Source organism: Empidonax traillii, unplaced genomic scaffold (genome assembly GCF_003031625.1).
Source record: "Empidonax traillii isolate 1590-97213 ecotype Southwest subspecies unplaced genomic scaffold, ASM303162v1 scaffold3134:size21357, whole genome shotgun sequence".
In the NCBI taxonomy this organism is placed as follows: domain Eukaryota; kingdom Metazoa; phylum Chordata; class Aves; order Passeriformes; family Tyrannidae; genus Empidonax; species Empidonax traillii.
In genome coordinates, this window is record NW_020958327.1 from 17,196 (window position 1) to 21,357 (window position 4,162).

The following is a 4,162-nucleotide window of genomic DNA, read 5'->3' on the forward strand; positions in this document are numbered from 1 at the left end:
CAGGGCGTGTCCGAGGCCAACCTCAAGGACTGAGGTGGGTGAGGGGGTGCCCCTCGCCCCCCACCCCCGCCCGTGCCGCCGCCGCCTGCGCCGCTTCGCCGCAGCCCCGCCCGGGGGGCTCCCGCCCCGCCCCGCGCCACCCGGCGCCACCCACCACGTGTCCCCGCGTGTGTCTGTCTGTCCGTCCCCTCCTCGTCCCGCTCTCGTGGCGATGCATCGTGGGCTGGTGCTTTTCGACCCGTGGCCTCTTTGCGCGTCAGCCGTCTGTGCCACCCGTGTCACCCGTGTCACCCGTGCCACCCGTGCCGCCCGCCGCTGCCCCAGGGAGCCGCGTCCAGCCGGTGCCATGTACATCTCTGTGTTACACAATACACCCCGTGCCGGGCTGGTGGCCCCGCGTCCCCTCCGTGTCCCCACTCGCGTCCCTGCGCCTCCCGCGGCGGCAGGAGGGGCCCCCCGAGCGGGCGGGGCTTGGGGGTGCAGGGGGGCTCGGGGCACAGGGGGGGCTCGGAGGTGGCTCGGAGGTCTCATCACGGTGGGCGACGGCGGCGTGGGCGATGTCCAGGTCCCGCAGCACCTCCTGCAGCCGCTGCCCGACGGGTACCTCCCGCACCTGGGGCTGGGGGTCAGTGCTCAGTGCCCGCCCACTCCTTGTACCCTCTCCAACACCCACCTCTGGCACCACCCCGGCACCCACAGTGGCACTGACCTGTTGTATCCCCTCCGAAACCCACCTGTTGTGCCCCCCCACCACCCACCCGTGGCCCAACTCACCCTGACTGCCCCCCACCCATGCCCAGCACCCCCCCAGAGCCCACCGTGGCAGCCATCCCTGTCACCCCTGTCCCCAACACCGCATGGACAGGGACAGGCACCATGTGACTGTGAGGGTGTCCCCGTGTCTGTGTGTCCCCACGTCCCCCTGTCTGTGTCCCCATGTCCGCGCACCCTCATGTCCCTGTGTCCCTGCGTCCTCATGTCTGTGTGTCCCTGTGTCCTTGTGACCCCGTGTCCCCATGTCCCTGTGTCCTCGTGTACATATGTCCCTGTGTCCCCATGTCCCTGTGTCTCCATGTCCGTGTGTCCCTGTGTCCATATATCCCTGTGTCTGCGTGTTCCCACGTCCATGTGTCCCCGTGTCTGTGTCCCTGTGTCCCCATGTCCTTGTGTCCCTGTGTCCCCATGTCTGCGTGTCCGTGTGTCCCTGTGTATCTGCTGTCTCCTCGTGCCATGTCTATGTGTCCTCGTGTCCATGTGTCCCCGCTGTCCCCAGGTGGGGGAGCCAGCGCAGTGCTCCGTGGGGTGTGTGGGGTGTGTGGGGTGAAGGGTCCCCATCGCCCCCCAGGTGTCCCCGTACCTGCCTGCCCCGGGCAGGGGGGCTTGGCCGCTGCGCTGCCCACAGGACCCCCGGCCACAGCCACCTTGTGGGACAGGGACCCTCAGCACCCAAAGGTCCCCTGGAACCCCCAGCACGCTCCCACCCTGCCTGGCAGCACCAAAAGTCCCCCAGAACCCTCGTGTCACTCCTGGCCCCCCTGCCCCGTGGGACAGGGACCCTCGGCAGGCTGCCCCCCGGCAGCCCGAGGTCCCTGGGACTCCCTCCCTCACCGCAGGTGCCCGTAGAGGGTCTGTGCCGCCGCCGCGGGGTCCAGGGGGTCGTTCCACTCGCTCAGCACCACCGTGCTGTGGGTCCGGCTGCACCGACACCCCCCACCCGGGGCAACCCGGCAACTGATGGCAGGGGATTCTAACACACCACCCCCGGCCATCCCACACCCCATCGCAGGGGATCCCAACACTCCCCTCCCGTGGTACCCCAAAACCTCCATCCCATGGGACCCGATACCCCCTCTCAGGGGACCCCAGAGCCCCTGGCAGTGCCCCCACCGGCACGGGCAGGCTGCAGGCAGCAGGTCCAGGGGCTGGTGTGGAAGGTGCCCGGGTGGCACTAGTGGCCTGGCTCAGCACCCACAGCCACTGCCACAGCTCCAGGGCACTCTGAGGGCACTGGGAGGGTGGGTGGCACCTTGAAAGTCACCCTGTGCTGGGCAACAGGGCTGGGACCCCAGTGACCCCAGTGCAGATAGGGCTGGGACCCCAGTGCTCCCAATATAGCTGGATTTGGGATCAGGACTATTCCCACTGTCCTGTGGGACAGGGGTGCCTCCTGCCCACGGGCTGTGGCTGGGGCTTTCTGGGTGCTGGGGGGTTGTGGGGGATTCTTGGGTGCTGGGAGTGGGGGCACCCACCTTGCACTGGAGGTAGGTGGTGAGGGGCTGCCCGGCCTCATCCTGTGCCACTACCTGCAGCATGTGGGGGTGCTGGAAGGTGCCCTGGTCCACCCTCTCCACCGCCCTCATCTGCCCCACGGGGATGAAGCCGAGCACCTGGGGAGCCCAAAACACCCCAAAAAGTGAGCACATGTCCATAGCCCCCACTTGATCCACCTGGATGGAGCAGTGCACCTGGGGACTCCGAAACACCCTAAAACATGTCCACTTGTATCTGTATCCCCCACCTGTTCCACCACCCACATCCTTGGCACTGGGATGGAGCTGAGCACCTGGGAACCCCAAACACCCCAAAACATGCATCCAACCCTGCATCCATGGCACAGAGATGGAGCCTGGGGACCCCAAAATGTCTTGAAACATGTGCCCATGTCCATATCCCCCAGAGCTGCTCCACGGGGATGGAGCAGCACACATAGGGACGCCCAGAACACTCCCCCCACACGTTCCCACACCCATATCTCGCTCCCTTGTGCCCCTGGCGCAGGGTGGGGGTCACGGGCAACACCCATCTGCCCCAAGAAGATCTTCATCAGCTTGATGGCCACATCCTGTCGGCTCTCTCCCGAGGTCACCTCCTCCAGGATGGCCAGGGTTGTGCCATCGGGGAGCTGTAGGGAGGGCAGGGTGGGCACAGCGAGGCCCCCGTGCTGGGGTGGTCCTCAGCCACCCCCAAGGGTCCCCCCAGCCTGCAGCACCCAGCTGGTCTGGGCAGAGGACGGGCTCCGTGAGGAGCTGGATGAGGGGCTGGTGGTGGGGGGGGGGGCAGGACCGTGTTCTCCAGCAGCCTCACCGCCAGCCTCAAGGCACCCAGCTGCCCCCTGCAATGACACGAGGGGCTCGGGCAGGTCCTGTGCCCAGCACCCTCCATGGGGTGCCCCCCGTGCTGCCCCGGACACAGCTACCTGTCCTCTCTGCCTGTCCCCTCTGCCTGTCCCATCACTCACCCGTGCTCCTGCCTGGTGCTGGGCCAGGGCAGCAGCTGGAACCAGCCCCTGGGGGGGTCCGCGCTGATGGTGTCCACGGGGAACTCGAGCTGAGGGGCCAGAGGCAGGGGCTGGGTGAGGGGACAAGCGCCAGCACCCTGTGCTGGACCTCGCTGGGGGCAGAGCCCAGGACACGCAGGGTGTGGATGTGGTACTGCCCCAACCCTGTGGGTCCTGAGCTGTGGTCACTCATCGACCCCAGGAAGTCGTTCTTGCCCACGATGTCCCAGTCTCACAGCTCCACACTCAGCACAGCTCCTCCTTCGGGCAGCTCCAGCTCCAGCACCTCATCCCAGTGCGGGAAACGGGTTTTCTTAACCACCTGCTGGGCACAGGGACAGGTGGCCGTGGTGGGAGGGGTCGAGGTGCTTGAGCCTCTGGGTGCCAGCACCTCCCACCCTGACTCACGGCCGTGTCCAGCGTGTGCCCTCAGCACGACACCCGGGCAAAGGGGTCCGAGGTGCCTGAGGGGTCCAGGGGGCCAGATCCCTGTGGGGTCAGCGGGGGTGCAGTGGGCAGGGGGCACATCCCTGCCAGAATGTCTCTGCACCCCCATTCCCCCCCTTTTTCCCACCTTGTCTGGGCATATGGGGCATCCAGGGGGTGCCACGGGATGCTGGGGAGAGTGTTGTCCCCATTCCCAGAGGACCCCTTCCCCCTCCGGTCCCTGGGGGGTAAATAGCCCAGCTGGGAGGGCTTTGCTGTCCCTCCCAATCTGTCCCCATGGTCATGCTGTCCCCGTGGCCATCTCGTTGCCTTGGTAGCCGCTTCAGTTGCCATGGCAGCGGGATGCTGGCTCTGCTGCCTGCTCCATCTGTCAGCTGTGTGTGTGTGTGTGACTCTGTGTGTGTGTCTGTGTACACTCACACACGTGCACACCCCCAA

The 4,162-nt window shown here is 66.9% G+C and overlaps 1 pseudogene; it reads right to left on the bottom strand.

Moving 5' to 3' along the window:
- Positions 1-287: 287 nt before the first annotated feature.
- LOC114072410 lies at positions 288-3,766 on the bottom strand (annotated as a pseudogene).
- Between the last annotated feature and the right edge of the window lie 396 nt (positions 3,767-4,162).